Source organism: Diabrotica virgifera, chromosome 9 (assembly GCF_917563875.1).
Source record: "Diabrotica virgifera virgifera chromosome 9, PGI_DIABVI_V3a".
In the NCBI taxonomy this organism is placed as follows: Eukaryota; Metazoa; Arthropoda; class Insecta; order Coleoptera; family Chrysomelidae; genus Diabrotica; species Diabrotica virgifera.
In genome coordinates, this window is record NC_065451.1 from 174,677,294 (window position 1) to 174,689,667 (window position 12,374).

Consider the following 12,374-nt stretch of genomic DNA (forward strand, 5'->3'; position numbering starts at 1 on the left):
TTTATGTCTCGAATAACAGCCGGTTAGTTAACCGGGACCTCTTTAGGGTCTCTTGCGTTGTAATAAATGCAATTTTAATTATTATTATCGTTATTTATAATTATATTTAATAATACTTGTAATTGCCTTTATTACAACGCAAGAGACCCTAAAGTGGTCCCGATTAAACCCCAGTTAGATAACCGGCTATTAATCGAGACATAAAGTACCGCGCCTAAACATATCAAAATAGCTTGTACCAAAATATAAAGTCACTGCGCACGCTAAATAATGACGTCACTGGCTTGATGAAGTTTAATTCGCGTGTACCTAACTTTTTTATTTGCGTACACGTTAGCGTGTACCTAGACACAGCGGTCCAGAAACCGTCACGAAACTACTTGTACCGTTTGTTGTGCGCATGTTCGTAATAGGGCTTTTCATCGATTGTCATTTGTTTCGAGCTTCCGTCATATGTTGTATAACCTGCGTATAATATTAATATACCCGGATTATACAACATATGACAGAAGCTCGAAACAAATGACTGTGAATGAAAAGCCCTATTAGGTTTGTTCCAACATGAACTTTTGGACGGTCCAGAAACCGTCACGAAACTACTTGTACCGTTTGTTGTGCGCATGTTCGTAATTGTATCGCCCAGTTATCGTCCCATGACGGTAATCATATATTTGTCATTTTTGTTGGTGACAGCTTGTGTGCTTTTAGTCGATCAAAGGCTCAAAAACTTTAAAGAATTAAATCCTAGTGCGCAAGTCAGTCCAACCAGCACATTTGCCCGATTACTGAAATGATCATCACGAAACCGTCACCGAAAGATCACAATTCTTGTTGGAACAGTGGGAAGGACGATCCGATGACGATCATATTTTTATTGGAACGGATTTTGTTTACTGCGCAGAAGCGTTACCGTTTCGTGACGGTTCTCGGTCGTGTTGGAACAAACCTGTTATCGCTATATACCAATGATACAAACCAAAGACGTATGGCGTAGATATATTAATATTATGTGACACATTACACAAGCTCGAAACAAATGACAATCGATGAAAAGCCCTATTGAAATATTTTCATAAATTATAATAAAACACGAATCAATGTATGGATAATTAACTGAGATGACGGAAAATTACAATTGTTTTAGTTTTTAGTATATTAAAAAATACGGTCTGTCGCACAGCCCCGTTTTTACCTATTTTTTTTTTATAGTTTGATATAATATTTTCGTTGAACTGGCAACGTTGCCCTAGAAACTAGAATGACACTTGTGACAAAGATCAACTTACACAACACACAATTTGAAAAACACGATTTTCGGTTATAAGAGTTGTACCAGTTTTTTTTGACGCGAAGTGTACCCAACTAAATTATATAAAATTATTAAAATTTTAATGTATCTTAGGTAAAATTATGTTTTAAGTACATGTCCCCCATATCCCTATAATAGTGCAATCGGCTTGTGCTTGTAGTCGGTTCGGTTATAATCCCTAGCGCTGTGCGGACATGTAAGTTCTCTCGTCCTGCTTGTCTCTTTCCTTTCGTTTTCATTACTGCAGTAACTAATCAGTAAAGTAAATCAGTATCAGTCTATAATCTGTCAAAATTGTTTTACCTAACCTTCAATCCTCCAAAGTTGAAAAATATTTTTATGAAGTAAGTTGAAAATTAAATTAGAAAATAAATTTTACACATATTTGTTCCATGAATGTCTTGTACACTGGTGCATTTTGTACATGTACCTACAGTTTTTAATTAATATTTTATTATATACAGCCTTTATCAAAGTTATTTCTGAATACAGTTTTTTTCATATTTGGGTTCTAGTTTAGATTAAGGGTAGACGGATTACGGATATGAAATTTATACCAATGAATTCCGTTTCACTTACTGATAATTGTACAATAGTTTTTTATTGGGGGCGAGCCTTATTTTTCCTGTAATTGTCATTTAAAATATGTCTTATTTTTAAAAGCCACCTCCATTATTTACCATTATATATCATGAAACAATAGAGAGTTATCAAGTAACCCTAGGAGAATACGGTAACGCTATTTTCCTGTATACTTTACATGTTATTTATAACTTTACCGTATTCTTAGAGTTACTTGATAACTCTCTAATAAGAAATGATACGAATGACAACTGTTTCATAATAGACCAGGAAATCTGTTTTGAGGTGGATGTGAGAGGTGGCATTCGGATTTTTGCAGACAAAGTTAGGTGACAACTTCAATAATTATAATTGACGTATGATCCTTCTTCTTCTCAAATATGCCCGGAACATTAATAAAAAAATTTAAATACATATTTAAAAATTTCGAAAAATATTGATTTTTTTCTACTTTCATTGCTTATAACTTTGAAACGATTCATTTTGGAACAAAGTCATAAGGAAAGAAAATAAAGATAATTGAATTTTGTATAATATACGACTGGTTTAAAATGTCTTAAATTATTACACTTTCTGCAAAATAGCAATAAATAGAAAATAAGGGGGCAAAAAGACTGTTTTTATTCAATGTTTTTCAACCACTTAGGTTGCACTTAGAACCTTCATAATTCGCTTAGACTTTAGAAAATTCTTACAACATACTTAAACCGTCCACCAAATTTCATTAAAATCGACCTGATAGATTTTGCATAATAATTTTACAATCTATTTGTTTTTTAAAAGTTCAGAATTTTTAAAAACTTTCTGAACAAAAAGTAGACCATTTAGAAGTTTGCTAATTTTTTTACATATAAAGAGGTTCTCTACCTATCTAATTCACTTTACAGAATTAAAATCGGACTTATTTAAGCGGCCTCAGCACTGTTTTCAAGTTATAAACAATGTTTTGGTTTATAAACAAATACAGTGAGGACGTTTGAGTTGGAATAAATTCATTTTCTTGAGAATGAGCGACTCTAGAGATAAATCCCGAAACAGATCGATTTTTATTTTTAAATTATAATTTTTTGGCATAAATATCATACTAGTGACGTCGTCCATCTGGGTGTGATGACGTAATCTAAATATTGGAATTAATTTAATTCAAAATTTTTTTTTAATTCAAACCCTGTATAAATAATTATGTTAATGTTTATATTAGTGAATACAAAATTGAATAGTCTTTCGATTAAGCTATCATATGGCACCTATTCTCATTTAAAAAAATTATCGATTACGTCATCACGCCCAGATGGATGACGTCACTAGTATGATATACACTAAGCGCCAAAATTAACGCACCACCTTAAAAATGAGACATTTTTGAAGTCCCGTATTTTCTAAACCTGTTGTCCGATTTTAGTGATTTTTTTAGTATAGTATAGCTTTATTCTTCAAGAATATCGTTGTAAAATATTGTTGCTAAACAGGTAAGTGTCATTGTATACCGAGTGTAAAAATGATAGTGTATTTTTTCCTCAAAGTTCGGAACATCCTGTGGAATATTCTAGGGTATATTAAATATTGAAATTAAAACTAAACTGTATCCTTAGACTTTCTTAACATTTTGCTTTTTGATTCATTCGTTTATGTTGCGTAATAAAAATGTTAGGTACTTTCAGGGCCTATTTTACCACTAGGCCAGTGAGGCACCTGCCTCGGACCCGCATTTTAATGGGGCCCGGAAAAATCATCAAAAATTTTTATTGCAATAAAACCAGATAAATTTTCAAATTTGTCAACTGTGGTCTTAGAACCACATGAGACACACTTTGAAAATCTTTTTACGTATCATCCACAGTAGAATCAGAGATAAATGTGAAGAAGACCAGGATGAAACACAATTTGGCTTCAGAAATAGACTGGGAACCCGGGTCGCACTCTTTGCACTAAATGTATTATTGCAGAAATGCCGAGATCAAAGGAAAGACGTATTTGTTGTATTTATTGATTATGAGAAGGCCTTTGATCCAGAACAACATCACAAATTAATTAAAATATTAAAGGATTAAGGAGTTGATAGTCAAGATGTACGAATCATAGAAAAATTATACTGGCGTCAAACAGCGACAGCTTGCATAAAAAGAAAATCAACAGAAATATGCAAAATACAAAGAGGTGTCAGACAGGGTTTTATACTGTCCCCACTATAATTCAATTTATATTCAGATAGAATATTTAAGGAAGCGCTCCATATTTTGGAATGGGGTGTGAAAGTTAATGGAATTCTGATAAATACAATCAGATATGCAGACGATACAGTTATTTTAAGTGATGATATGAATAGATTACAACACCTTTTAAATGCCATTGACACAGTGGGAAGAGAGTTTGGTCTAAACATAAACTGTTCAAAAACAAAAAACATGGTATTTAGCCGTTTGGCCCATCAAGATTCACAGTTATATGTTGATGTTCATATAATTCAAAGAGTACCCAGTTTTAAATATCTTGGTTGCCATATTACTGAACAACTAGATCCAGATAAAGAGATAAAATGTAGAATCGAGATAGCCTGCACGACATTTTAAAAAATGGGGTTATTCTTCTGTAATGATAACTTGCAACTTAAACTTCTAAAGCGCATGATTAAATGTTGGTCAGTCCTTATGTATGTTGTCGAAGCATGGACATTAAAAATATCGACCATTAATCGTTTGGAGGCCTTTGAAATGTGGCTGCACAGACTTACACTGAAAATACCATTAACTGCTACTCTGACAAGTGTGGCAGTCCTTAAGAGAGCAAATGCTGCCCGCGAGCTGCTTGATAACATCAAATATAGAAACCTATTTTGGACACGTAGTAAGGGGAGACCGGTATAATATTCTTCAACTTATTATGATGGGTAAAATCGAAGGACGCAGAGAAATTGGTAGAAAGCAGGCCTCTTGGTTGAAGAATATCCGGGAGTGGACAGGAATAAAGAAAGCAGAACAACTATTTAGAATAGCTCGAGACAGAGACAGTTTCGCCATGTTAATCGCCAACGTCAAGAGGACTTGATAGGGCACGTTAAGAAGAAGAAGGTCTTAGAACAATTAAAAAATTTAATATCAATATTAACTACTAATGAACTTAATTAATATTATTATTAAATTATATTTAGGGGCCCGAAAATTATGTAGTGCCTCGGGCCTGATTTGAAGTAAAATAGGTTCTGGGTACTTTAACAACTAGTAACATAATTCATCAATACAGGGTGTTTCTAAATAAGTGCGACAAACTTTAAGGGGTAATTCTGCATGAAAAATAATGACCGTTTGATTTATAAACATATGTCCGCAAATGCTTCGTTTCCGAGATACAAGATGTTGAATTTTTTCTTATAAACTGGCGATTTATTTACTGCTCTAAAACCAGTTGCGATATGCAAATGAAACTTGGTAGGTTTTAAGAGGTGGTGATTGCGCATTTTTTGGCTTACAATTAAGAATTTTATATTCATCATTGGTGTGCATACGGGGATTATGACCGGGTAATATGACCCGTATGCACGCCAATGGTGAATATAAAATTCTTAATTGTAGCAAATAAAAAATCGTAATAACTACCTCTTAAAACCTACCAAATTTCATTTGCATATCTCAACCCGTTTTAGAGCAATAAATAAATCGTCAGTTTGTAAGAAAAAATTTAACATCCCGTATCTCGGAAACAAAGCATTTGCGGACATATGTTTATAAATCAAATGGTCATTATTTTTAATGCAGAATTGAAGACCTTGGGACCAGAAGGGGACAAGCCACAATTTCGTCAAAAATGAGTTACAAGTCGAAATCGCACACTTTAAGACCATATTAATGTCCCAAACAGAAAATTTCAGCAGTTTTCTCATAGATGGCGCCGCTGTAGTTAAGTCCCGTTGTGTCACCAATACTTTATATTGCAACAGAAGGAGACAAGCCATAGTAGTAATCAACATGGCGGCGGAACATTCCCGTGCATGTAAACGGAAAGTAGACTTTTCTGAGTTTGTTCTGAACATAGTGACCAAGATCCGTTTTTAAATAAAAGCGAAGATAACAAAGACTATACAGTATCCGGAAGTAGCAGTGATTGGGAAAATTTAAACCCAGGAACAGTAAGTTTATTTACTGTGTGGCTTGTCCCCTTATGATATATTTTTCGAACCTAAAAATATTAGGATTATTCTAAAGGTTTTTTGTGGCTTATACCTTTTTAGTGAAGTACCTACTTCATTGTAGGGAAATGAATAGGTTTATACCCCACAGACTTCTCGAGTTCTCTTGCCAACTCCAGAAAAGAAGGCGCCTTCTAGATGGAGACACAAGGATACCCAACGACATAAAAAATTAAGCGAAAGACTAAAAAGAATCTAGTTTAGGGTAGGGTGGCCCAAGAGCACGCACGTAACATATTTTTTCTATTATAAAATAAATGGTTAGGTTTTAATTATCAAATCAAGAATGGCTGAAATATGTAATATATAAGATAAAAAAATGTAAATACTTTTTGACTCTAAAGTTGTACAAAACATAAAAAATTCAATAATACTCAAATGGTGCACATGCGTACTCTTGGGAATGCATCGTCTTAAGAGTACGCAGTAGGTTTCCTAAGAGTGCGCATACCTTTTAAAAGTACAACAGGGCAAGGAACATTGAAATAAACGAAAAATTACTGATCTGTTACATGTATAAGTTTATTAATAATGAAAGTACATTAAAAATATAAAATTAAGAATCTTTAATTATAACAGAAATCACAACAGAACTGACCAACTGAATAATATGTGCAGGCTTCATGCCACCAGACTTTACATTGAAAGCACTGGATCCAGTCTTCATCTGGTGGTTCCACAAACTGTTCATTACATGCAGGACAAAATATGTCTTTCTCAGGCATTTGATTCAATTCCGATTTATCTTCATTATCCTCAATATTTATTTTAGCTGATTTTGTTTTCGACAACACCTTTCTTTTCAACTTTTTCAAACTTTTCACCAAAGTATTCTGATTTTTATCTTCATTTCTGTCTCCATCTATTCTGTCTCCATCTATTTGTCTTTTAACAGCCTTCTTTTTGTTGGAATTTTTTCTTTGAGCTTCTGCCTCTAACATCTCCAAAGAGTCCTTAAAAGACGTACCTGTTAAAATTTCTGATTTTTGTGCTCTTCTTTTTCGAACTTCAGAACATTCCATTTTTGGTAGTGGCCTAATTTCGGATGGAGACCGAATGGGAGTTGATAGCTCAACGTTATCAACTAAAGAGTTAGTTGATATTTCCGGAACTTGTTTAGCTTGATTGTCTTCTGAACCATTTTTATTAATTATTATCAATGTTGGATCAGGAACATCTATTATTTCAACTTGATCCATACTGATTAAAACTGGTGTGTTCAAAAGATCAAATTTTAACTGATCTACTGATTCTTTTTCATTATTGTCATCTAAGGAAATTTCACAATCTACCACTTCTAATGCATCATCAGGGATTTTTTTTTACTTCCACAAGCTTCCTCCCATGTGTTAACAGATTCTACCTCCTTTTCGTTTTCTCTGTTTGGGGCAGATTCTGCTGCTTCCACCGTCAATATTTCCTGTTCAGGTTGATTTTGGGTAAATGGTCTATCACTTACCATAGAAGGAGCGAAGTCTTCTTCTGAGAATATTTGTGGATTGAACGGAAAAATTCCGGTCGATTTAAATGCGTTTACAGCCTTTTCAATGTTGGCAACTTTATAATAGGCTTTTGAAAACAAACCAGCTACGTCAGTCTGGTTAATAACTTTACCAGGATGACTGACGAGCCAGCTGTCACAAAATTGGCTATAAGTCGACTTAAAAGGCGCAAAAAATCCTTTATCAAGCGGTTGAAGTTTTTGACTTGTGTGGGGTAGTGGGGTGGAATAGTCACAAGATGAACATGATTTTTTTCGGCAAAAATTAATGACTTGTAGGGTACGATGTGAAACATGATTATCAAAAACCAGCAAAACAGGTGTTTCTTGATTAGATCTCACTGCTTGTTGAAAATGTTGAATCCACTGAATGAACAAGTCTGTATTTATGAACCCTGATTCTGAAATTAATTTTAACGTTCCACTTGGAGCTTCTTTGTAAAGATCTTCCCGCATCCTTTTCCTGGGAAAAATTAATGCTGGTGCTACGTATTCTCCACTAGCGTTAAAACAACAAACTGCCGTGATTAACTGACCACGTTCTGCACTTGCGGCCTTTCCAACACTTCTTTTTCCTTTAGTTGTGATAACTTTTGGCAGTTTATTGGGAACCGTACTTATCCCAGTTTCGTCCATGTTATAAATGCGGTTGGAAGGAAACTTAAACTTTTCATACAAGCATTGAAGGTTGTCAAAAAATCTATCAATTTGAGGTTTATTAAAACCCATTATCCTCCCTATTGAACATTTTTCGGGTTGTCGAAGCGTTAATTTCTGCCGTAGACAAAAGTTTTTAACCCACTTGTCACCTGCAGCTTTCTTAGTTGAATTGAAAGGATGTTCAATACCATTCATGACAGCATATTCAAATGCTAACTGCTTAAGGTCTTTTCTTGTTAATCCATAAAACCTTACATCAAGTTGTCTTAGGTGATCTGCTAGCTGGATTTCCATTTCATTAGAAAAAGCACATTTGAATCTACCTAAAGATGTAGGTACCGTGCCACATTTTAAGCGCTTGCGAATAGTGGCCTCAGGAATATTCAGTTCTCCAGATATTTGCCTTTTCGATTTTCCATTTTCAATATCAGCTTGTATTTGTTCCATCAGTTGCTCGGTAAAAATCAGCTTTCTTTGGGACGTTCTCTTGTAGGTGTGAGCACTCATTTACTGAAAAAAAAAACAATGCTATAAAAAGATATATACCTACTTAACTGTTATAACTGTTGATGTAGCAGAGTGATTTCTTTTGACTATTTTTCTTCTTAACAGTAAGTAATAATTAACCGCCCTTTAATAGTACACCTTCCCAAGAGTCTCTCTTAGGAGACACTCTTAGGAACTTTAAAATGCGTACTCTTGGGGCAGCATACCAACTGGTACATAAAATCGTTTTTTTTTATTTTCGAAACAAAAAACGTAATAAATCAAGGTAAAATAAATAAAGGCAAACATAATCTGTAGAATAATCATATTCAAGTGTAATAAATGTTCCTACTTACCACACAACACGTTATTTTGAGCAAGAGCAAAACTATACATATAACCTATACTGCAATCACGTTTTTACACAATGGCCTCTAAACAAAGTGTAACTTGTCAATTTGGCATCAGAGTTTCTGTATTTCTACGGGTACAAGTTGAAAACGTATATAATAGATGTCACTACCACTTCTAAAATATATATTTAAATAAAAACAAGTGTGCTCACTCTTGGGCGGGTGCGTACTCTTGGGACACCTTACCCTACTATGTATATAAATACAAAAGGGAAGAAAATAGAACCAAAAAAATAATGTGCACCTTGCGGTGGCAAAAAACAGTGTAGGCAGAAATTGATGCTTGCCAACAAATTCTACCAGATACTGAGAATAATGAACCACTGGAAGACATTGAACATTTGGACGACTTTTCAGATATTGAAAATATTGACAACTGAATTATTTTATTGTTGCATTTTATGTTCATATTTTAGTTCATAATTTTTTATACAAAAGGACATAAACCTCATATTTTTTCAAAAAATGTTCAAAAACTCAAAAACCGTTAAACAAACATGTGTGTTACTTTTATTTTGTATTTAATATCATATTTCCAAACGATTATGGACCTTACTACCAAGAAAAATTTAAAAATTGCATTTCAGGATTTGAAAATAAGTTTAAAATGATGTTTTCTCCAAAATATTGTTTTGTGGCATGCCCCCTTCTGGTCCCAAGGTCTTCAATTACCCCTTAAAGTTTGTCGCACTTATCTAGAAACACCCTGTATTGATGAAGAACGTTGCTAGTTGTTAAAGTACCTAACTTTTTTGTTATGCACCAGAAGCGAATGAATCAAAATGCAAAATGTTAAGAAAGCCTAAGGCTATAGTTGTGTTTTAATTTCAATATTTTATAGACGCTAGAATATTCCACAGGGTGTTCCGAACTTTGAGGAAAAAACACACTATCATTGTTACACCCAGTATACAATGATACTTACATGTTTAACAACAGTGTTATTATGCTGATATTCTTAAAGAATAAAGCTATAACATACAAAAAAATAACTAAAATCGGACAACAAGTTTAGAAAATACGAGACTTCAAAAATGTCCCATTTTTAAGGTGTTGCGTTAATTTTGGCGCTTAGTGTATATGTTACGGTAAATGTGATTAAATGGGAATTATTAATAATTACCGGTTACTATTAATACAACCCGAATAGCTAGGTAAAAGTAATAAATATACCAGAAATAATCACATTGACCGGTTATTATTAATAAATACCGTATTCAAACGGTAAACGTGATAAATGTTGAATACCAATAAGTTCTTAGAAGCTTGTGGGGTGGAGGGTTTACTTATTACATGTCTGTACTAAATTTACAATCAAGATGCAGTAGAAATAAACAAACCAAGACACGTTAAATGCTACTAAGGGTACTCCTGAATCATAATTTACAATGTACCCATATACATTGTAAATCCTAAATCATGATTTCCAAAGTTTATACATTGTAAATTATGATTCGGGAGTGCTCCTAGTAGTATTTAACATGTCTTGGTTTGTAAATTTCTAACTGCATCTTGATTGCAAATTTAGTATAGTTCTAAATGTATTGCCAAAATACGAGTTTGTTAATACATATTTATTACATGTCTAGTTAGAATTTTTGATTGATAATTTTGTTTAAGGGCATAGGCGCAAAATGTCGTCTGACAAAATGTTCGATGTGCTTTAAATGTATATATTTTTTTCGAATCCTAAGAAAACTAATAAATATTTTTGAAAAATTTAAAGGCAGAATGAAAAACTTCATGATTACCGAGGGCCGAAAGTCCCTGAAAACTTCTATAATGTTTATTTTAACAAGTTACAGTTATTTTTAATTGCAAATATTTCATTCAAAAGAAATTTTGTATTCTGATGGACTTGAGGCCCTCGGCAATAACGTAATCTTTCATTCTGCGTTTAAATTTTTAAAAAATATTTATTACTTTTCTCATGATTCCAAAAAAATGAATACATTTAAAACACATTAAAAATTTTAACACTATTTAACAGGCTACATTTTGCGCCTTTCCCCTTAAGTGTTTAACTGTTTTTACTTATTAAATGTCTAGTTAGGTTTTTTTATTGATAAATGTTGTTTAAGTGTTTTAAATTTGTTACCAAATACAAGTCTAGTTAAATAGGTTTTTTTGGTTGATAAATTTTGTTTAAGTGTTTTAATTTTGTTACCAAATACAAGTCTATTATTACTTGTTTGTTACCAAATATAAGTCTAGTTAGGTTTTTTGATTGATAAATTATGTTTATGTTTAGGCGTTTAACTTTATTACCAAATTCGAGTCTGTTTTTACTTAATACATGTCTAGTTAGGCTTTTGATTAATAAGTTCTGTTTAAGTGTTTAACTTTATTACCAAGTTTCATAAATAAACAGTAGCGAAGCCCAAAATGCGTTTTTATTACATTTACCAGAGCTGTTAGGATAGTATTAATAATAACCGGTTAATCTAATTATAAAGGCATTATTAATCACATTGACCAACTGCTAAGGTTATTATTAATACAGACCGGTTATTATTAATACAGACCGGACTTATCACATTGACCGTAACATATATACCAAAAAAATAGAATTTAGAAATAAAAATCGACCTGTTTTGGGATTTATCTCCAGATACGCCTATTCTCGAGGAAACGAATTTATGCCAACTCAAATGTCCTCACTGCATTTGTTTATAAGCCAAAAAATTGTTTCTAACTTTAAAACAGTGCTGAGGCCGCTTAAATAATCTGATTTTAATTATGTAAAGTGTATTAGATAGGTAGGAGCCTCTTTATATGTAAAAAAATTAGCAAACTTCTAAATGGTCTACTTTTTGTTGAGAAAGTTTTTAAAAAATTTGAACTTTTTAAAAAAAAATTAGATTGCAAAATTATTATGCAAAATCTATCAGGTCGATTTTAATGAAATTTGGTGGACGGTTTAAGTATGTTGTAAGAATTTTCTAAGCGAATTATGAAGGTTCAAAGTGGTTGAAAAACATTGAATAAAAACAGGCTTGCTTTGCCCCCTTATTTTGTATTTATTTATATTTTGCAGAAAGGGTAATAGTTTAAGACATTTTTAACCAGTCGTTTATCATACAAAATTCAATTATCTTTATTTTATTTCTCTACGACTTTGTTCCGAAATGAATCGTTTTAAAGTTATAAGCAAAGAAAGTAGAAAAAAATCGATGTTGGTCGAAATTTTTAAATATTTTAATTTTTTTATTATGTTCCGGGCATATTTGAGAAGGAGCA

At 32.8% G+C, this 12,374-nt stretch overlaps 1 protein-coding gene across 3 annotated transcripts in view; it reads left to right on the plus strand.

The window, feature by feature from the left end:
* Positions 1 to 1,265: 1,265 nt before the first annotated feature.
* LOC126891953 (bifunctional peptidase and arginyl-hydroxylase JMJD5-like) overlaps positions 1,266 to 12,374 on the plus strand; it is an 82,116-nt gene continuing 71,007 nt past the window's right edge. Inside the window, exon 1 of one of the 3 annotated variants that reach the window (XM_050661306.1) lies at positions 1,266 to 1,402. The gene's annotated coding sequence lies outside the window, so the exon portion shown is untranslated. Of the gene's footprint in view, positions 1,654 to 12,374 lie in introns of all 3 variants that reach the window. The other 2 variants (XM_050661305.1, XM_050661304.1) reach the window with 2 other exon arrangements.